The sequence below is a fragment of the Agelaius tricolor genome, unplaced genomic scaffold, assembly GCF_023055355.1.
Source record: "Agelaius tricolor isolate 1412-34295 unplaced genomic scaffold, bAgeTri1.0.p SCAF_3, whole genome shotgun sequence".
Taxonomy (NCBI): domain Eukaryota; kingdom Metazoa; phylum Chordata; class Aves; order Passeriformes; family Icteridae; genus Agelaius; species Agelaius tricolor.
Genome location: NW_027269263.1, coordinates 1,465,880 through 1,489,336, shown reverse-complemented (window position 1 = coordinate 1,489,336; position 23,457 = coordinate 1,465,880). Strand labels below are relative to the sequence as shown.

The window sequence follows — 23,457 nt, the reverse complement described above, 5'->3', positions numbered from 1 at the left end:
ACTATTCCCTATTAGTAGAAAGGTTCTGTGTGCCCCATTAGGCTTCTTCCCATGACATTGGTACTTCAAGATTCCTTATATGGGATACACCATTGATGCCATGATTTCTTGCAGCATTTTATGTAGACAGACCTTATTTTAATGGAAAGCATTCTGGTGATATTGATTACCATGGAGTAGAGTCCAGGCTGTTGATCTCATATCCCTATAACCTATAAGAATAAATAAATTATGACTTTGTGCTTCACTTAAGTCTGTAAAACTTTTTTCTTCCCTTTTTTAAAAATTTTTTGTTGCCCCCAGAAAAAAAAAAAAAGAAACCTCATAAAGCTCCATGCTTTCTGAGACATATTTCAGTGTTGGTTTTGTGCTGTTCCAGTCTTTTGTTAATCAGATCAAGCCAGCTTGTAACTGAGAAAGTAACAGTAGTGCCACCAGACTGCAATCTGTCAAGCCCTCCTAAAAACCCTCTTTAATTGCTTGTGTAGCCTTACTGTCTCCTTAAAGGGTCCCTGGGCTGCATTCCTGCTGCATTTTGATAAAAGTTCTCCCCATGCCCTCTGTGACTGTCAATAATTGCATGAGAGCACAGAAGGAACTTCTTGAGGACTCCAGAAAGTGTAGGGCATCTCTCTTTGTCAACCTACAAAACCAAAATATTTAAATTAGAGTTGTGGAAGAGTTCTTGGATGTGTGTTCTTTGCCATTTTCCTCCTGGGAGCTGCTCCTTATTTTCAGCATTTTTTAAGCTGAAGTTCCACAAGCCTATCCCTGAGAAGTTCCCCCATGTTTTACTTTACAAGTGTAATTTTTTGAGGCCTCCTTGAGTTATTTTGGCTGCAGCCAAGGTGATTTCAGGTTAAGTAAGGACTTAGATGAATTCACAACATTTCCTCACAATGGCGGCATCAAAGTGCCTCATTTGCCAAAACACCACTGTTGTGTTAATCTGCTTCTTCCCACTTCAATAAAGAACCTTTCATCCAACAGCTAATTTGACCTTGGAAAATCTGCAAAGCTCATTTTCTTCAGCTGCAAAAAAAACCCCTCAGTCCTTTCTGTCTTGTTACGTAACAATCCTACACAATGTTTGAATTTTATTTCAGATGAAATATCTCTTTCCATTGCTTTAGTATATTCACTCACCTATTTCTTATCACCTTTTTCATCCAGAGGAACTTTGAATTGGTTTTATTAATATGTATATATCTAGAAGGAACCAAAACACTGATTTTTACATTGGGTTTCAAGTATACAAAGAGTTGATCAAATTTTAACTTCATGGAAAATTTCAGTGAAAATAAATACATGCATACAGATTGTTAACTCTTGCCCAAAAAGGCTTTGTTGGTCTGCTTAGTTTTTAGTTCATGAAAATAAAAATATACAGATGTTTTACACTTGCCCAAAAGGGTTGGTTTGCTTTTTTTTAAACTAATGAAAATAAAACATACAGACTCAAGTCAGAATATTTTAATTTAGAAATAACACTGCAGTCCCTCTCAGTAGAATTCCTTTCTAACACTTCTAATTAAGAGTCCATTTTTTTTTTCAGAAAATATTTGCTAATGTCTAAGTTCCCTTCTTAGGTAATATATCTTAATAAGAATTCCATACTATTACATGTGATGGGAAAAGACAGTGACCACGAGTCTTTGGAGTGACAGAAAACATTGCTTGGACCCCTTGAAGATCTGTGATGATAAAGATCATTCTTTTTACCTGGTAAGAAAAACTGCATTTTTGATACTAAGAAAATAATAATGCTGAAAGATTCATCTTGTTGAAAACATAATTTTCCCACAGGAAAAAAAAAGGGAAAATTTCATTCATTTTAAAGTGGAATTATTCTTATTTTAAATTACTGCAATGAGAATCCTATGAAAATTTTTTAACCTCCTTTTAAAGTGCAACAAATATTAATTATGTCATGAGGTATTCCACCCCATAGGAGATATCTGTCCTGTGCTGGCATGAGTATCTAGAACTTTGATTATTCATAATATGAAATTTAATCCTTTCAGCCTAGGTGCAACAGTTTTGTTCCTAGAACAGAATTTTCTACAAATATGGTGAGTTTACATAAATATTTAAGACTATCAAAAAAGCACAGACAATTACAAAAAAAAAAACCTCTCTGAAAAATGGGTGTTAGTTTCTCACCATCCTACCTGCATGCAAGTTTATTCGTCACACTAGTTTATGCTAGCATGAATCTTATTTCACAGTGAAAGTATCTGGCACAGAGGTATCATAGATCTTTAGTTGTTTTTTTGTTAACAGATTGACAATTTAACTTTTACAGAGTTTTGTGTTGGTTTTTTTTGCAGTGTTATTTAACAGGCTGAGGAACCCTTGGTTCAGGAACTCAAGGTAAGAGAACTCAGTGGAAATGAGATAAATGTGATCATGTAAATGAGATATTTGCATTACATTGTGTAATGGGGAGTGGGTGATGTGGGCTTGAATTTTATTGAGCTGAAGAAGACAAACTCCAGCTTTCACACCTTCTAGACTGTTACCCAGTCACTGAAACACTAAAATAAAAGTGATGGTGACAACACTCCCAACATTTCTGACCAGAATTTTTAGCCACAGATGATCAGGTCGTGTCTTCTACACTAGTATTTCCCACTTGGGTCAGAGATTCTTGGTAGGGGCTCCCGGGGGCTTCTGCTCAGTGATCCTTGGTGGATTTCCTTGGTAGGGGATGCTCCCTTGGGCTACCGCATTCTGCTCACAAAGAGGACACAGCTTTGTTTTAGTTAATAAAAGAACTTCAGCAGTCTGAGTAAAAATGAGCCTAGCTAATAAAGACATGAGTCAAAGCACAGCTTCCTAGAGTTTCCCACACACCAAACTGGAATCTACAGAGGATTTTTGAACTCATGAACTTCATCTCTACCCCAGAAGACTAAATGTTTTCCTTGGAGCTAACCTTACCTAGCTCAGTTTCCCATCTGTGCACAGCCACAACTGTGCCTTTCTGGCTTCTGGAGGTGTTGCAAGAATAAATCTTTTTATTAGAGATTTTGACATCCCTCAAGGAGCAGACCTTTGGGGCATACAAATATCTCAGATTCCATCTACCATGTTTTAATGTGTAACAACACTTGTAGATTGTTCTAAAAGAAATTCCTGTACTCTGTCTGTGGAGTTTAGAGGGTATGGTTAGGAGAACACAAAAAATTATTCTTATGTATAAAGATAATCAATTCACCTTGCTGCTGTATGTGATACCTTGTATTGGTTTATTGGCTTAGAAGCCTTCAGGTGACAAGCACATTTCTTTTTGCAGGAATCTCCTCAGGAAACAAAAGTATCCCAGATGCTAACTCACCTGGTGATACATCCGTAGAGCTGGCCTCTCACAGCTACATAGGTAAGCTCCTTTTGGTCTATATCCTATTTTAAAATAATTATTTGCAAAAGAGATTTAATCAAATAATTGCACATAACAAACAGAGGGAACAAACCCTAACAGAGTAACATAAACAATTAATATAGTGATGTAAACAACTAATAGAAAAGCTGATTGGCAGCTGCCTTGGGGAAAGAGGTGCACCAGCCTCTGGCAGCCAAACAGAAGCTGACCCTCCACCACAGGGGAAGCAGAGCACAGCTCTGTACTCTGCTGTGGGAGCACAGCAGGGGCTCCTGTTTGTCCTCACAGTTGTTTGCTCAACAACCAAAAATAAATGTGCACTCTCAACTACGTTTTGACCATTCCTAAGGGATGGAGGGTCTGAATTCTTTAATGACTCAGAGAAGTCAAGGTCACAAAAACCTCTCAGGCCATTTGGTCTCTCCCTCTTGCTTTCCCTTCTGCTCCATGTTTCTGGGGCTACTTCTGAACTGGATCAGAGGATTCTTCAGCCCATAAATAACCCAAAACTAAAACCAAACAGTTGCATCAGCATTTAGGAGGGACAGTGTGTGGTAATGGTGGGGTGAAGGATGGTTCAGAAGATATTTATGCTGCCTGCTGCTGAAAGAAATGTTCTTTGAAGTTATACTTAGGCATCAGATTTTCTTGTGTCTCCTGCTCTCTACTCTTTCATCCCACTCGCCATCCATACCTCCTGTAGCTGTGGCTAAGCTCAAAATTTCAGTTCTCTGACTGAAATTGCTAAGGACTGGATTTTTGGTTTTGATTTTAATTTGGGGTTTTTTTTAAATTCAGTTTTCCCTAGCTGGCGTGTGGAATGCATTTCAACAGATGGTCATGGAGTTTTAAATGTTGTGAGTGGATTTTTAATAAGTCTGACTAATTTTATGATCATTGCAGTTCATGTGCACTCAACATTCCCACTGACTTCAGCAGGAAGGGTTGGAAATGAAAAAATATCATATTGCACTCAGCCAATAACTCTGGCAGGGTAGATAAATAAGGAAATTCTGGGCTGTAACAGCCAGGTTCAATTGTTTCCCTCTACTCAGCTGAGTTAAATATATTGTGGGGCTTTTTTATCCCAGCACCAGGTATTGGTCCCAGCTGGAGGCAGAATTCAGAGCACTTGTGTGATCAGTGATGACAAATCCCACGTTTCTCAAAGTGGTGTGATTTGTGGGTAACTCCAGCCTCTTACCTCACTGCATCAAAAAACCCTACCATCACGGTTAACTCCTGCTCATTTTTCCTCTTTCCAGTCTGAGGGATTTCTCTCCTTGCTTTTTTAAATTCAGTGAATGAAATCAGGACACCTCTTTGAAGCCTTGCCTGTTATTGTCTCTATGCCAGAACATAATATGTCATGGAGGGAAGGCTCACAGCTATGCCTGACAAAGCTGAGGTGGGAAAAGATCCTGTGCCCATTGTCAAACATCCTTGCTGCAGCACTGCCACAGCCCAGATTCACTGTCCTCCTGCATTTTCTTCCTGCTGACAAGTTCACATCTCAGGCCATCTGCCCTGATTTGATCAAGTGTTTGGTCACACTGCAAGTCAGAGAGGATGCTCAGGGCAGGTCTCCCTGAACCAGCTGCTAGGAAAATCTCCATCAGCAAGTCCACAAAACAGTAAAATGTAATTGTAACCGAGAGAAGAGTGCACCTTCAAATCTCTTCTCTGCATATTTGTTGGGGTTTTCTTGAATTTTGTTTACTGCTGACAAGTTGTATCTAGCAGCACATTACAAACCCCCTTTTGGCAGCCATAGGAATATATTTCAAGCAGGTTTTGTTTGATATCTACAAGAAATCTCTGTTCAGTTTATGTAATAAGACAAACATATGCAAATCCATCCTCGGATCCTGTGAATTATATGCCTGGAATCAGTAAGCAATTCAGTAAAAGCTCACTAAGTTGCATTTTACCTATCCACATGTCCCATAAAACTGACATAAAAAACAATGGTTTCTTTACCATTTCTCAGCAAATATTTAATAGCAGCTACAGTATTTTGGAAGGCCTCACATTATTGCAACTTCTTGACTTTTTGCAAAATGTAACAAGATTGATTCTTTATAAAAAAATACTTCACAACATTTTTTATTGCTCTGCAGTGCAAATATGAGCGTAAATAAATAATTTTGAACTGCATTATCAGGCAAATGTAGCTGTTGAGATGAATACATTGGTTTTGTGTGAGTATTTCTTCATCTGCTCTGACATTTTTCACAATTCAGTAATTAACTGATAACTACTGACTTATTATTCAATCTCTTAGAACATTTTGAAAATGGGATATGTGCCTAGGACTAGATCTACAGCCCTCATTAAGAGCTAAATTCTCAACAGATCACAGGTGCTGCTTGTTTCCAGCACCTTCATCCTCAAACACCTGCTGCAGGAATGTACAACCCCAGCTGGTTGGCAGGCTGCTTAAAATGAGGGCAATTGGATCCTAAAACGGGTCCAGAAAAGCATATATGAAGTGTAAAGAGAGCTGAATCATCCACAGCAGCCTCTTCAGAGCAGTGGATATGGAAATGTCAAACCCCAGTCCTCTGCCATGCCTTGACCAGCCCTGAGCTTTGTTGAGTTTGATACCCATGTCCATCTCACCTCATAATGCCTGGAGAGGGAAAAAGTCACTTCTGCATCCTTTTCCTTTTCCTTTTCCTTTTCCTTTTCCTTTTCCTTTTCCTTTTCCTTTTCCTTTTCCTTTTCCTTTTCCTTTTCCTTCTTTCTCTCTTTCCTTTTCCTCCTCTCCTCTCCCCTCCCCTCTCCTCCCCTCTCCTCTTCCTTATCTCCACCACATTGATAAATGCCCAGAGGAATGGGCAGTGAAAGATCTGAGTTTTCACTCTTTCTTTGTAAAAAAAACCAAACAGTGTGAACCCGTGTCTCTCCATGAACCTCCCAGCCAGATGTGCTGCTGGGTGAATCTCTCACTGGCCCATCCATCCCACTCTGTCATAAGAACTAAAGGTAATAGAAAAAAGGGGGTGTGGAGGGGTGAAAACCACAAGGACTGGCACAGCTCTGTTCTGTACTGGCAGTGGGACCTGTTGGGAAGTGGAGAAACCCAAGGGCTGCTCCCTGCTCCAGGAAATACTCACAGAGTGACTACAGACCTACACATGTGTGTAGTTACACCAAGGCTGGTGCAAGTCTGCTCCCCATTGGCTGCAAATCCTTACTCAGGGCTCGTTTTCCTCCTTGCTCTAATGTATGTTTATTATTCCATGCAAAGCTTCAACAAGAAGGGCTGAGCAAGATCATAATTCCCGAATACCTGTTAGCATAATGGTTGGAGTTTTCCCCTGGAAGATGCAGGCTTGTTTATGCTCAGCGAGAGAAAAGAATTGAACCCACATTTCCCATATGAATGCTCTAATCAGTGAGCCCATTTAGCAGAAGAATGGAGCCAATCTAGCAGGAGTGCTCAGAAAATGAGTAATGGGACAGGTCCTGCCAGCCAGACACATAGAAGAGTGACTGAGGTGTCTGCCTTCTGCTGCTGCTGAATCTGACCCTCATCCCATGATCTGATCAGGGATCATTCTTTCCTTCCCTGAATGAGGCTAACACGCTGTTTTGCAATTGCAACATGTAAGAATTGACCCTCCTTACATGATTTTTCTTTGCTGCAGAGACTGCTAGGGTAGACTTAGCATCTGCTGCACACTGCTGCTTTTCCCCATTACTGCCTTCAGGATGTTTGTTTCAAAATAAACTGTAGGAATTAGCATTGCATCTACTGCCAGGGAACCAGAGTTTGTCAACACTCTCTGGTGGAATACCTTCCATTGTTCAAGAGCTGACTTGCTGAAAACTGCCCATCAGTCACTTTCATCTAAAACTAAAAAGAGTTCCCACTTTTCTAGGGTTGCTTGTTTGATTGATCGATTTTAACAAAAGATAATGTTTTATAAAGTAAAATTTATTCAAATTGGGGAAAAATATTTGTAGTTTGTCACACCTATATAGGAATGTGTAACTGCCTTGTTCTCCAGGTATATGTTTATAGAATCTTTCTCAGATGCACAACAAAGCCATTTGGGATTAGATACTCAATTTCTTAATCTTGTCAAGTTGCACTCCACTACTTCTACTGGAACCTGTCTCAACCACTCCTACCAGTGTTTAGAAAGATTCTTGTAATTTTTAGCTGAAGTTTTTGGTTTGTCGGGTTTTTTTACCTCTCACCAGAATACTCTGAACCTTAAGAACTTTAGCTCCTCTAGCTCTTTGACATTCATCCTTTTCCTATATCTATGAAAAGATTCAAATCCTTTACCCACAGTGTTAGACAAGCCGAGTTCAAGATTTTGGGGAACTTCTCACATGTCAGGCTAATTGAAAAATATCCAGCTACTAGAATAGGCTCAGCCTGTTGTTCCCACCCTCATGGCATTAGGAGATGCCAGCTTGCTGCCAGCACTGTCCTGATCTGTGGCTGCTGTGCTGCAGAGCAGCTTGGAGCACAGACACACGGCTCCTCAGAGCATTTCTAATTTTCTCTTTATGAGGCAGGGTCTCCCTTCTCCTGACCAGCCCACTGGTACTTTGTTCTATCAGTCCCAATTTGCATTCATATTTCTTGTAGCAGGATGACCTGAATTATGCACCGCTTTTCAGGTCTCACCAGGTGTTGTAGGCTTGCAAGGTGTCATTAATCACCTTTCCAGCTCAAATGCCTGCATTTCCCTTTCCTGTTGCTGCCTCACATTTGTGGTTCACAGTCGTCCTTCTCTTTGCCATGTTTGGTGCAGAGGTTACAGAGCAACTGGAGGTTTTTTGGCTTCTAAAACCCTTGTACTTCCACTTTCCACTTGCTCACTTTTTTTTTTTTTTTTTTTGTTCTAGATGTGGTTCTAATCTTGTTCCACACTGCTCATTTCTCCCAAAATTCCCAACATTCTCTTGTGTTTCGCTCTAATTATTAAGCTGGGTTCAGCAGGGAAAGCAGAAAATTAAACCAGATTAAAGCAGAAAAAGCCACAGTCCTGGCCTTGTATCCAGCCTTGTGCTGGCAAAAGAGGCTTCCCACTTCTGTCTAAAAGCCACGTTGCTCTTGTGTTCCATTCTCAAGGGAAGTTTCTCAGCTCACTCGGCATGTTGCTTATATCCAATACAGATGATAATATTATCATTTTCTATGTAAAAATTAGGGTTTACATTAATGTTCACTCCATGTACCAGCTCTCTGGTAGTCTGCTCCAGTGATCCTTAGTTCTCTTTATCTGAACATATTAGGATACTTAATTTTGCATCAGTGAGATACATAAAAAATTATTTTTCCTGCCTGTGCAAAACCTCAGCCTCCTGCTTTGCCCTTACCTGCTCAATATTTTTACCATTACTCAGAGCTGATGACAGCTTCTCACTTAGTTGATAGACTGAATTTTAATTTATTTTTGCTGAAATATAAAATTTATTTATTTCAGATTATCTGATTTTCTATGGGGAAAAAAATCAGTCTTGAAAAACTAAAAATATACATTCTGGGGTGGAAGTCGGGGCTGCATGATAAATAATAATTCCTCTCTGCAGAAGTTTAGAAAGTCTCAGATTAGCACAGAAGTTTTAGTACTATTCTGTGACCCAAAATCTTGCAAGACAAACTTGACAGGAAACCTGGTACCAAAATGTGCATTGTTTGTATACATTCTGTTCAGCAAAATAGTGAATTGCTTTATGGATACCTATTCTTTTCACTAACAATTAGCAGATTTCATAATGAGCTGATCAGCTGACAACACCTACAGAAAACAATATTTGATAACAATATTTGTCTACTTCCAAAACAATATTTGGTAACAATATTTGTCTACTTCCAGAAACCTATCGAAGCCCAAAATTTACAGAGTAAAAAGTTTGAAGTCAAACAGCACTCCCTGGGAAAATTCTAGTAGCAGACATGTTTTTTGGCAATTGTAAGAAGTGATATGGGAAGTATTCAAATCATCTCACAGGGCTTCAGCTCCATATCTTACACTGCCTTCAGTGGGAAGCACGCAGTGAGATCCCCACTCGCTGCTTTGAAAATGTCCCCCTTGGTGCTTCACGTCGTGCTGAGAGACAGAGCACTGATCCAAGGTCCAGATCCACAGCAGGCAGCAGCACACACAATGTGCCAGAATCCTGTAAGGCACCACTGTGTTAAAATATGCAGGCTTTAACTTAAAATGACAGAAATCAAGGGCATTGCAAATTAAGGCTCCTAATGGCCTCCTCCCCTTTGTCCCATTTAGTGATGGTCATACCTTTAGAGCTCTAATATGTAAAGTTGGGATTTTTTTTTCTCTTCTTCCTTTTCTCTTTTCTATCCTGCCCTCTATATGACCTCTCTCCTAATTGGAATATATCTTGTTTTTCGATAATAGAATTTCCCCAGGAGATAGTCAATTTTTAGAGCTGAAAATTAATTTACAGGCCCTGCTTGATTGCATGCATCAGATATGTTTGTCTTTTACTACATAGTGACCTTCTCCTCCCCTCTCCCTTCACATCTTCATAACTAGGAATTCACTTCAGAGTCAGATAACATGCCTTTTTACCCTGCTATACAGGTGTTTGTGTCACACTTTTCACATGCTGCTGTTTGCTCACCCAGAGTCCTCTTGGAGAGTTGTGTCGCAGTCAAAAGATTGGAAATTCAATCATTCCTTGCACTACAGCTGGTGGGACTGTGGCCTTTCTGATTTTGTGGCAGCTTCCAGTTCATGTGTGTAGAAGTGGCCAGGGCAGAGAATGGGCTCCATGCCATCCAGAGATCCTCTTCCCTTGCAATTTGGTGCTTCACTCATGAGCCTGTTCATAGCTCCACAGGGCCGCTCCTGGGTTTTTAAAATGAGATTGGGATGGTAACTGTGTCATTCACTTTCTCTGAAAAAAATCCCTTTGGCCAGGATTTTTCTCCTGGGAAGCTAAGAGGCCTCAGAGAAAAAGGAAAACAAATTCTTATCTCATTTGCTTCTCCTGTGTTGTGCTCACACATGGAATGTGTTTGGAGATTGTTTACCCACAGGTGATTGTTCCATTGGATTCTGGTGTGAGTTGTTTTCACTCATTGGCCAATCAGGGCCAAGCTGTGCCGGGACTCTGGAAAGAGTCACGAGTTTTCATTATTATCTTTTGAGCATTCAGTAAGTATCCTTTCTGTATTCTTTAGTATAGTTTAGTATAATATTCTTTAATATAATATACTATCATGAAGTAATAAATTAGCCTTCAGAACATGGAGTCAGATTCATCATTCCTGCCTTTGTTGGGGCATTCCCTGCAAATACAGTACGTAAGTCCACACAGTTTGTAGTCACATCATGTGGACACAGTGGATGTGATTCCTTCCTGTCCCTCTAATATCTACCAAAAAAAAAAAAAAAGGAGACGTCTTCCTTTCATAAGTCACTTCAGAATGGCAACCTAAATGTAATGAATTTTTCCATTTCATCAGTCAAGATTTCTGTTTTTCGACAATCCTAGCATGTTTCCATGAAATGCACTTCTTTGAAGGGCCAATCTTTTATTTTGTTCAGCTGATGATGTATGTGCTGGAGTGCTCAAATTGGAATGAGAAGTTGAGCAAACACAGATGCTGTTCAGAACTGCACGTCTGCTCGTGCTCAGTGTTAAGGACACTCCTACAGCATAATTTTGATGAGTTTATTTAAGACAGTGACTGTGAGATTCACCTCATGTAGGCTTAGGTGGCCACAACACAAATTTTTACACCTCAGCTGGGCATCCTCAGTGCCTGTTCTATTCAATAAAGAAGAATAGTCAAATTTAGCTCATAACTCATCTGACCTATTCTGGACATTTGCAATCTTTGCATCCTCAAATCACTCCAGTGAATATAAAAAGAGTCTCATTGGCTATATCAGATCTAGGTGTCAGCGACTGTTACATTTACTGCTTAAATGGATCCCAGTCAAAGCCACAGGGAAGCATCTTCCACAAAATGAAATCTGCATGGTACCCTTTAAAAAACTTGATCAGCCAATCATGTGATCCTGACAATGAGGTTTCTGCTGGGGCTCATCTCAGAGCTGAGGATAAAGAAGTCTTTCAGAGCAATCTAATATAATATGTCCATCTTAATGACAGGACAGCTTCCAAATGTTGTCATGGTCAAGCCAATGAGCACGTTCAGTTGCTGTAAATAATCCTGGATTTTAAAATCCTGGATTTTATGCGCACACATTGAGACATTTGAGACAGTCACTTGCAACAGCTGAGCTCCATAGCCCATCAAACATTTTAAAAAGTTTATTCTTAAAGTCAAGCCATCCTAGTCTCTTTGGATTGACACTGAAGTCAGCGTGCCACACTAAAAGGAAAATCTTTGGCAGCACTGTGAGCTAGTGGGACAAACTTTACAAATATCATAAAGGAATTTAATTAATTAGATCAGTTGGATATGAGTTGGATAGCAGCAACAGTCAAGTTGAAATAACCTGGTGCCCTCAAAGAAGGAGAAAATAAATGTGCATACACAAATACCCTGCTGAGAAAGGTCCAACAGATCCAGGTGATTGGTAGCTATCAGTAAATCATCAAATCTGATGATTTCTAGGCCTGGTTCTGAATCTCTGTAAACCAGCAGAGCTCTGCCCTGTAAGCAGAGAGCTCTGCCAGTTTATGTCAGCTGAGAATGTCGCCCCCAGGAAGAACTAGAAAAAAGAACCACAATAAGATCTCTCTGAGCAAACTGTTATCTGTTTAATGGAGGTGTGCCTAATCTTTCACAGTCAGAGAGCCAAGAAAATAAAATGTACAATGTCAAAATGCTGCAAGTTTTAAACCCACCTAAATTAGTATTTCACTGATATTTTTAATAGAAATCCAACTAAAAGAAGGCACTACAACATTAAACTTTTCTGACCATTTTTCACAGGTTAAACACCGATAAATATTTGGAAACTCATTTGCATAACACTACAGTTTGGTTTAGTTCTTTTATGGGTAACTAACTTTTGTTGGGGAAAAAAGCAGTAGCAAAATGCCATTTCATTGCACAATGTTTAGTAAATACACACCCTTATAGCACAATATTTAGTAAATACACACCCTTATAGCCAGCCTCCTACCTCACTACCTTTATATCTAATGCCCCAGGCACAAGCTCTTGGTTTCCAGCTTCGGCAGGAGCCTCACTCTGCCACTTTACCCAGTACCAGGGTGTTACTGATCCCCTAAAAGCCACCACAAAGGGTGTCAAGTGGCTTAGGAACCAGGCACATCCCATGTCCTGTTATCTCATGGGGGACAGGAGAGCTTTGGGACACATTCTTAGAGGTGTAACACCACACTGGAGAGGGAGGAAGTGGGTAAATTATAAATCAGATTGTTTTATGCCCTCTGCTCTTTTATATCAGCTGCTGTTAATGTTTGTTTCTCACTGCTAAGGATGTATAAGTGAAGCTCACAGGTAGGAGTGGAGCTAATTCAGCTCATAGTTTCTCCTCTGCAGGCTGAAAGAAGCAGAAGCAGCTTCACAGACATATCTGTTAAGCTCAAGTAAAACCTCAGCCTCATACAGTACCTCTCAAATCACCACTGGCTACTTTAGCATTTGACAGTTTCAGCACAGGTGATAAAGAGTCAAAAAAAAAAAAAAGATACAGATACAAAAAGATAAAGATTAAAAAAAAATAATTCCCACCTCTTTTATACTTTTTCCTCACTTTCCCACCTGTTGTCTCCATGTATGTCTGTTTTTTCTGTTGTCATAAATCTGCTTTTGCAATTGTGGCCCAGAGAGTGTCTTCATTTATAGACCACCTGGAATAATGGAACCTAAATCTCTGATTGCTAGTCCTCAAATTCTATATTATAAAGAACTTATAAAACAATTTCAAAATACCTGCCATTTGGAGAAATTACTCTGAATTTAGATCTCTACCTTAAAAAAAAAAAACAAAACCCTAAAACAAAACAGTTACTTCTTTAGAAATTCTTGTGAATAAAAATAAAATTAAAACTCAGTCCAAAAAAGTAGGTTTTATATAATTCATTGTTGGAAAATGTTTGCTTCTGGCTGACAATTTGTATGCAAATGGAAACAACAGAGTTATAGCTGGTGCTCTCCCGTAACCTTCATAGTGTTGCTCACTGGGTGCCTTTAGAGTAAAGTGAGATGCTTTTGTCAGAATTACCAAGGTTTTTAGAGAAGTAATTCTGAGTGGAATTAAAGCGACCCTATGCACCTTAAAAGGGCAGTGAAAAGGGAGAGGGAAAAGAGAGAGTAAATTGGTGCATTCCCTTCATTGTGAATAAAGTATATTTATTTAAATCAGGCCACTCCACAGAGCACCATATGAGTTAATACTTTGTTGCTTCTAGTTTGAAAGCCCTTCTTCTCAAGGGGAAAAGTCTTTTTTCAGCAGCCATCCACTCTGGGAGCATCCCTGTGTTATTTGCAGAGAAACACATGGAGAACATCACTGAGGTAAATGGTTAATTGTGCATAAGAGGGGTGCTCTCCACTCCCACTGAAGTTTGCACAGCTTCCAGACACTTTGCAGCTCACGGGTCCTCAGGTGTTACTTAGCAGTAGTGAGTCTAGAATTCTCTAGAGAAGAATATTCCAAACTTTCCTGATGTATATATCTTCTCCTTCTAAAGAAACAAAAGTGTCTGTGGCTGCTTCTTCTTTGTTTCATCCTACTGTTTCCATTACTGATTCAAAGAAAGCATACACTGGGACCCATAACAATGTGTCTACAAAATTTATTACTGCTCATGTTTCAAAACCTGGTGAGTTTATTCTGAGTTTACTATTCTGAGTGTCTCAGGTTTTGTCTCTCACAACCAGCCAGACCATTGTACCAATAACAGCAAAGAGACAAGGGCGCTTTTAGACCTTAATTATTTTGCTTTTCTTTGGGATCACAAAGTCCTCGATTTTTAGGGGGGTTGAGGTCCAAATTAACTTACTGTGTAGTGGTAAGTTAGCACTTTATTTTAGAGCAGCTTTTACATAGAGCAGAGCATGATCTGTGGGTGCTGTTGAAATGCACATAAAAAATCAGTAAAAGCTGTGCAAAACTTTGGTTTTATGGTAAGTATAAACAAATATTAATGTCTGAAAAGCAGATGTGCTAAAGGATTTTGCATCTTGTCAATGGCGATTTTGCTCTGATCCTGAGCAGTCCTGCTGGCTGGCTGAGGCACTGGGTTGAGCTCAGTCTGGTTTTATAAGCTGGCTCTAAAACTTTCTCTGAACAATCAGCTATTAGAGGATGAAGAGAAGCCCTGAGAGAGTCTTGCACTTCAGGCTGAGCTGATTTATGGAAGGGTCACTTGCCACTTGCTCATGTTCCAGGGTGCAGGAGTCTTGCCGGCTTTTCCTCTCCGTAATTCTTAGGGATGTGCTGCGAAGCGCTGGATCTTATGGAGAGGGGTCCCTGCCTTGCTCTCACATTCCTGCTGACACCCAGTGGCTTCCTAGCACAACTGCACAACCTCCTCAGCAGCGGAATTCTGAAAGTCACAGCAGTATTTCAAGGAATTTCAGCTAATCTCACGGGCATCGATGTCCTTTTCCTTTTTAATCGCATTTTAGAGAGAAAAATAAGGAAAACAAGAGAAATTACTTGTTTGGAAACATGCTGCAGGACAGCACCCGGGCTGTGACACTCCTGCTCCATCAGCTGAGGACCTGGATCCGGCCTAGGAAGGAAGAAATTATCTCAGGAAAAACAACAAAAAAAAAAACAGAGGAGAAGTGCCCTCTGACTCTTGCCTTTTCATGCAAGAAGAGGTGAGGAATCGTGTTGTGACCGCAAAAGGCATTTGAGCATAAACCAATTTTTCACAGTACAATATGCCATCACCTCCAACCCCCAAAAGTTTTCACGTACGGTTTGGGGAAAAGAAAAGAGAATTTTAAAAAAGCCTTCACACAGCTTCAATTTTCTGTAAAATAAGGTGATTTCCTATAGAAACAAATTTTATACCCTGCCAAGTGTAAGTACTAGGCCCTCAATATTAGCGGATATTTTATATTTTCTTTGGGTCTCTCTCAGCCTTTGGTAAAAGTCCCAAAATAAAAGAGCCCAGCTAAGGATCTTAAGCCTGGCCTATTATTGGTTTCTTTACAACAGCCTTTTCTGCTTTTGGAGACAGCTGCCTTGTAACTCGTTCTAAGCGAAGGAGGAATGGGATTTGTATAAAATCCCAGGCATTTGTATAAAAACTCATTTATGTGCAGGATCCAGCTTTGTGAATGTAAACAGCAGCTAAAAACAGCTTTCATCTTCTCTATTCCAGAAATAAGGAGAAAAACCAGCCTGTACAAAGCGCATGGAATTTGCTCAAACTCGACCATCCACATGTATTAAAAGTAAAAAAGAGTGAAATAATGAAGTAAAAGCAAAGTAGTATCAAGAAACAATATCAAATGGACAATCCCAGGCTAAATGCAGCAGCAATGCAAAGAATGTGCAGGCACAAGGAGTGTGCCCACACATTGTGCATTTTAAGGACTCACCAGCTAATATTTCCCATCTCTTTCCAGAAGCCATACGGTAAACAGATAGCACTAACAAAGTCAAATATTAATAACCAAGAACTGCACATCTCCAAATCCCCTTCCCCCAACCAGCAAAACCCATAGAAATTTACACTGACCAAAGCAAATAGAAAATAAAAGTCAAAGCACTTACATGGTTGACATTTAGGGATAGAACCAAGTACCCTTTCCATCCTTTTGAATTTCCTAAGTTATAACATTAACAGAAAATAAATACACATTGAAATGGAGTAACTCATGATCTTGTCACACTGTCACTGACAAGTTACAGTAATAAGGTCTTGAAACAGAATGTCCCAAGAAGAAATTTTAAACTGTCTCTAGACAGCTCAGATCAATTTAGCATTTTGTCACACTCTCAAGCAATCTGGTTGGCTTTGTCCACCCAGAGCAGCTTTCTCAGTATAATTACTTTCCAGCCACACGGTTCTTTCAAGGAGCAGCATATTTTTAACTCTCCTGACTCTGTGATTGTTTTCAGATTTGATGAAACAGAGAGAGAGAAACAGTTTGCAGAAACATGAAAACAAATCTACGAAAATGTTGATGGAGGCGACACGACTCAGCCCTTCACCTAAAACCTAAGCAATGTTTTGGGGAATGTAGAATTAAGGAGGTAAGAAAAAAGATCTATTTCATATTTTATTGATGTTTCTGAGCCCTGTCCAGTTTCAAAAGTAAATGCTCCAGAGTAACACATAGAAAACCTCTCAGCATCAAGAAACCATTCCTTCTAGCCAAAGAAACTGAGAAAATGACACTAAAAATGATCTGTGTGCTTTCTTGGTTGTTGAAGAGTCAGACCCCACAAGTCTTGCTCACAAAATTAGTTGAGATTACTAACATCTGCCTCAAATTCTCACGTTTTTGTTGTGCAGAAGAGAGAGACTACATGATGCATTTTTCACCTTCTACCTTTCGCTCCTTGTTTCTTGAAACACGAACTGAAAACTGTGTGACAGCTTGCAAACTTATTTCCCACTGAATTGCATGTTGAATTTAAATCTTGTAAGACTGAATGAAGCTTAGCTCAGAATCCCCAGGCATTATTATTAATCTAACTAAGATTTTGCTAAGATGGGGATTGGGAGAGGACTTGGATGCCTTACAGACTTGCTGGTTCACCAATTAGTAAGGCAATGATTCCTGTTTACTGTTGTAAAAAAATTATGCTACTTCATGCAGATGAGAAGCTATTTAAAAAAAAAGTTGAGCCAATATGAACTTTTTGTCTTAGTGGAGAAATTGTCTTTCCTTCATCTCTTTTCTGTCTGTTAATTTCAATTGCCTCATTCCATGAGGTGCTTGTTTGAAAGGGTGAAATCTCAGCTCTTTAAGTCAAGTGCAAGACTAAAATTGAAAATATTTAGACACCAAAAGTGAGCTATGATTTTGTGAAAGAGATTTCTGTGTCCTTCAGAGGGTACAAATTTGAAGAGAACATTGTTTATTTCCTCCCTGAAATGAAAGAGACTTTCCTGGGTTTTTAGATTAACTCTTAGTTCAATATATATTCTTTTCCTCTGTTGTAGGTTAGGTGCTGGTAATCTTTGCCTTTGTAGTCTCATGCAAATAGATTCATTAAATGATCATTAGAAAAGCAATAAACTAAAATTGTGCAATATCCCACAGGAAAAAAAAAAAAGACATGTAACTTTGTAGTAGTTTTGTATGAGAGGCATTTATAGAAATGATGCAAAGCCTCTAACTACTAGAAAGCGATAAATGTTTTTTGTAAAAAACACATGTTAAAGATGAAAAAAGCCCCAAAACTTGATTCTTATTACAAACCATTCAACATGAACATAAAATGTTAAGTGGCTCTATAGATACAGACGCACAAACACAGAAAAGAATATGATTGCATATTTGTATAATCCTTACCTCTGGTTTTAAAAACAAAGAAAATTATAAGTGCTGCTATCTCAAAATTTTCAGCATACACTGAACATTTAGTTGTCTTGAGGTTTCTTCCCCATCACTGAAACTCCCAGGCCCCAGATATATAAAATGCTCTTATAAACTAAAGTCAGGATCTAAATTTGAATTTCTCTAGCCTATGAGGCTTGTTTGGCCTAAATTAGGAAATGAGGCCAAATATCAGTCAAAATTCACCACAGATATTATTGGGGAGGTATGTAGTGTAGTCATATTTTTGGTATCAGTTATAAATTTTCTTGATTTTGCTGATAAGCTTTTTGGTGTGGGAATCAAGTTTGCTCCTGCCAGAAGAATGATGGATGCCATCAGTGCTCAACAAATTATGGATAATTATACTCAAACTAACGGCACTGTTCTCTGTTAACTACACACAGGAGATAATAATACCTCAGGGAAAATATGTTTAATGGGGGCCTCATTTTAGGGAAGGGATGTGTGAAACTGCACCCACTGTCCAAACAGGTGAATATAGGAAGAGACTGAGTAACTGCCTGTGGAAATCAGAGAGAGGAGCTCTCCTGACACATTGCATCTGAGATTAGGTCCTTTTTTTATAAAAACAATAACCAAAATAAAACCACCACCAACAATAAAACAGACAAAAAGACCCAAAAAATAACAACAACAACAACAACAAAAAAAAACCCAAACACACAAACAAAGGAGTAAAGGAGTAGAGAACTTTGTTGTCTATGGTGGGGTGCTGTTGCCTGCATTTGCCTGCATACATTTGGCTGATATATTTTAACAGATAGTGCTTTGCTTCCCATGACAGGATTGAGATCTATAGCTGTACTGATGATATATTATTTCAAAACCAAATTAACACATAGAATCCCTATTTCTGTGTGACAGTACTCAAACAGATAAGTAACAACAAGAGGAATGCATGTGCTCTAGAAATCCATTTATTCAGAAAGATCCCATAGCACTTACTAGATTATTAAGAGAAATCACCTGCACAGCCACTTGAAGAGTAGCAATGTGGCAATGCTGCCCAGATGTCTGTGATGAGAGGAATGTCTTATCTCAGTGATTACTCTATAGATCATCAGTAACCTCTACAATCCTTGCTGTTGGTAATTGGCTGTAAATATGTTTGAGCTGTAGACAATGTATAGGAGATGAAGCATGTCAAAAGCCTGATCCAAAAATACTTGGGAGTAAATATTCATTCTCTCAGCTTCCTTTATTTCACCAGGGCTGCTTGATTGCTAGAAGGTAACTGTGTTGTTCAGAGCAGTGCTCTTTGGATGTGACATATAAACCACACCTCAGGAATGGTTTGGTTCAAAATTCCAGTGGGAAGGAGAAGGCATGAGGTCTCCACAAGAGCCTGGAGAGAGCTAGAATGTCAGAGCCCTGGCTGCAGCAGAGGATGATGCTCTTGAAACAGGGATGACAGAAGAAGCAAGGTCAAAGGAGTAGAGAGCAATGCCTGTATGTCCACAGGAGACAGATGGGGAGGTTGTGAAATTCTTTCTTAAAGTAGGAAACTACAGAGGGTCTGCTGGTCATACGGGTTTTAATTTTTGCCAGGATTGCTTGATATCCACTCCCAGCCAAGGGCTTGTACGTACTTTGATGCTAGAAGTAGAAATTTAGTGCCTGGATTTCCCATGCAGTTTGAGAACTGAAGACAGGAGTTAAAAACACATATGTAAATGAAGTCTATCACAATCTGGTTGCAATATGTTGTTATATTCTACATAATATGGACATAAATATATGACTCATTGTGAATATATTCCATTATCTTCCCTCTGAATCCCATTAACTGTTTTACATTAAGCCCTAGGTAGTACTTGTTCTGCTCCAGCACCAATTCTAACAAATCAGAAATGGTGACAGCTCTGCCTCAGTTGTACCATCCCAGTGTGAGCACTGGCATATATCACAGGACTGCTAAATTATCAATGTCCCTCTGATGCCACTCTGATTTTTGAAGTCAGCACATTCTAGAGGCAGTAAAATAGAGGCAGAGCAAGATGTGGCAGGGGCCCATCTCCACTTCCCTGCCTTGCACTCTTGGCAGCATAAAGTGAATTATGGCAGCTGATGTCTGCTCTCCCTCAGAGAACAGCACCCAGAGATTCACCAGGCAGGTTCCTGAGCCTCTTTTGTAGGAGCATCAGGGTTGGAGGGCAGTTCTCCTCCACCACATCTCAGCTCACTGATCCATCCTCCTTTTACACACTCCCTGTGTGGGATGCTGCTCCAGGCTCAGCCCCTGCCTGGTTCCTCAGGCTGTAGGAATGTTTGGCAGCATATCAAGGTGTTTGGATGCCAGTGAGACAAAGTAAACTGTGCTGAAGTACTGAAGGAAATTTAAATGTGAACTCTTTGTATGGTACGTGACTGAGCAGAAGGGAGTGTTGGTGGTCCAGGCAAAAAACCGCAGGGAGACATTGGGGAAGGAGTCATTCTGAGAACTATGTGATGATATGTAGATGATTTTGATCAAAAAGTCCCTTAGAAATCAGCATAATATGCTGCATCACAGCAATAAATTTTGTTTCTTCCAAGTAACTGTTGCAGCAAAATGAGCAGTGCTTAATTTAGCAGTGAATCACCATTTCCCTTCTCCTTGTTTCTGCCCCTTTCCAAACTTCACAAGTTTTGTGGAAAAGAGTCAGACATTACCAGAAAGCAAAGGCATTCATGGGTTATGCTGAAATGAGCACACATTTGAACCAGCTTTATCCATTCTTGCTTTTAATGGGGCTCTGAACTCAGCAGAGGCTGTTAGGTGCTTTTGTAAAACAGATTAACAATAACACTAAAGTTCCTCCCATATCTCAGTCCTCCCAAAGAGAGAGACTTAGGCTAAGATACTTTAAAGCTCTCCTTAGGCTGTTGTGAGTTCAGTGTGAAAATACATCCTTTGCCATCTCACGTGAGCATTTACAGCTCCAGAAGTGGGGGCCTTTTGCTTTCACTATGGCTTGTCAGATTATGGAACTGAGGGAACCATTGATCCCTGAAGGATAAAAATCAGTGGAAGGCTCCTTAAAAGAAAAATACAGTATATTCAAACAGCATTAGAAAAAGTCCTCTCTTTGTAGTTTGAGATGTTGAAGGTCAAGGGAAAAAAAAAATAAAAAGAGCCCTACATAAAAGTAAAAAAAAAAAAAAAAAAAGTTTAGGCAAAGCAGTCATTGCCAAGTTAAAGTAGAAATAAAAATAAACTTTAAAGCTTTTTCTGGTATCTGTCCTTTGTTTTTACAATGTTAGCTATTCAAAAGGAAAAAAAAAAAGATTAAGCTGTCTGCTCTTTCAAACTGCTGTATTAAGGTGTTGATAGTAAATAAAGTGTCTTATTTACTGCTGAAGAGCAAAAATGTCAAGTTCATAAAAGACCAAATGAAAACTTCAGGAAAATCAATGTTGAGGAATTCTAAATTCAGATCTAATTGAAGAGAATGCCATCATTTGTAGTGGAAGTCAGGGCCCTGTATCTCTGTAGAAAAAAGACCAGCTTCGGAAACTTCAGCATTAAGCTACTCCTGTCCTTAGTTGTAATTGGAATAACACTTTGCAGTGGGAGTGAGGAAAACTGGAGCACCTGGATGTGCTTTTCCCTGGGTGAATTGCTTCCTTTTCACTTCTTGTGTTACATCCTAATAAATTTTATCAGTAAGGCAAAACTTGGCATTTCTGCACCAGAAGTTTGAAGGCGGCTTTGGCTGGTGGAGGCTTTCCACAGTGGCCAGGAGCAGGAGCATGACTCTGACACAGAGTACTGCTCCAGGAAAAACCAGCTCTGCTTCCAGGCATGAAATTAATCTCCTGAAGGTTCTGATCCTGTCCCCTTGGAGAGGGATAAACCTGGCTCCAACCCTGGCAGGATCAGGGTGGCAGCATCCCCTGGCACAGCTTGTGCCCCAAGGATCGCCGGTGGGGAGCAAGTCCAGAGAAAAGGAGGGCAAACCACTCACTGAAAACTGTGAAACTCAAAAAAGTGAGAGAGGACTTGGGGGGAAAAAGAACCTAGTGAGGTTTTGCAAAAAGTCTGTTAACTTCCTTCCTTATGGTCATGATTTCAGACACTGAATGTATCTAGAAATCAACTAGTTTCTTTATGAGCAGACTTTCAAACAACACCACTTTTTTGTTTGTTTGTTTTTTAATATTGTACTCTAAGGAGGCTGTTATTGAACAATAACAATGGGATCTGAGTTTAGTTTGGAGTTTTTCCTCTTGACAAAGTCTCTTTGCCTTCTTTTCAATACCTGCTGTTTTTACTGTACTGAGCTGGGAGAACACTGTACTTCAAACAAAGAGCTAAAGCACTTTTTTGTTTGTCTTTCACATACTAACCTCTGACTTTTTTGGCCATGCTCACAATATGCTCACTTTATGCATGTCAATTTAAATGAGCCTTGTTTTAATTTTTGTACCGGATGAGTTCACATTGTGGTCTTCAGAAAGGCCAGGCAGAGAGTTTCCCAGAAACCCAGCATTTCCAAATAGCCTCTTCAAGTGGAATCACTTGCTGCAATTTAAATATTCAAGCCCTTTTATTTTAAAGTTAATATTGTTTATAGGAAGCAAATGCAAATAAGTGGTAAAAACCTTTTGGTATTAGGTCATTAAAAATCCATTCTTGACTTCCTGCCCACAACTACATCTTTTTTCAGACCTGTCACCCATTTCATTTAAGCACTTAGCTTTCTCCTAATGAATGAATTGGCATTTCATATTACCTTATTATCCTATAAAGCAAAATGCATACTCAATAACATTAAGGGTAATTTCTCATAAAGACACATTATCGATCCGGGTGCTACCTGTAAGCATTGAAAATTGCAGCCTGCACACAGAGCTTTTCACATCTGGGCCTGAAGAATTAAAGAAAAATTAAATTTGACAGCAGTAAATTCACAGGCACAATCTAGACACCAATTTATATGCAAAATGAAATGCTTTATGAAAATTTCCTCTATTTTCTCACGGAGATTTGGGAAAAAGATTTCACTAGATGCTTCTTTCTCTAATATCCCTCTACTTAAATATTATACTGCAGTCACTGCAGACTCCCTTTGATGTATAAATAATCAAGTTAAATTATGTGCAGCAAGGAGACTAGTGCTCTGCCATTCTTATTTTACAAAGTAATATCTACCCTAGAGGGTCAAATTTCCCTGACAAATTCTTAATTACTATGTTGCAACAGAAGCAGAATCTATTTGTGCATAAATCCTGGGCATTCCCATGTGGTAAGTAACTAATATTACCAACCATTTCACTTGGCCTGTTCACTGAACTCCATAATTAGATAATACTTTTGATGATGGTACATTTGAAGTCTTAATCCATTTAATTTTTTATGAGATTTTTTTTATTTTAATAGGGATATGTTAGTGACCGCTGCCTATTTAAAAATCATTAAAATTCTGTCCACAGCAGTAATAAAGATTAAAGATTACTAATATGGCATTCATAACCTTTCTGGTTTTCTAGAAATCTGGGGCTTAAGGTAAATGTTAAAGGTCATTTAATATGTTAGTCAGTAATTATAATCCTGGGTAATAGGTTCCTTTTCTAATTATCCTGGTATAAAAGTTCTATTGTTTGGGTCTATTCT

At 39.3% G+C, this 23,457-nt stretch overlaps 1 long non-coding RNA gene across 2 annotated transcripts; it reads left to right on the top strand.

Moving 5' to 3' along the window:
• The first annotated feature begins 1,631 nt into the window (after positions 1-1,631).
• LOC139588645 (uncharacterized) lies at positions 1,632-16,533 on the top strand. 2 transcript variants are annotated; one of them, XR_011678763.1, is made up of 3 exons: positions 1,632-1,725; positions 2,331-2,373; positions 16,411-16,533. It is a non-coding gene; the product is annotated as an uncharacterized lncRNA (long non-coding RNA). The 2 variants fall into 2 exon arrangements; XR_011678762.1 differs by lacking the exon at positions 16,411-16,533 and adding an exon at positions 14,961-15,236.
• The last annotated feature ends 6,924 nt before the right edge of the window (positions 16,534-23,457 follow it).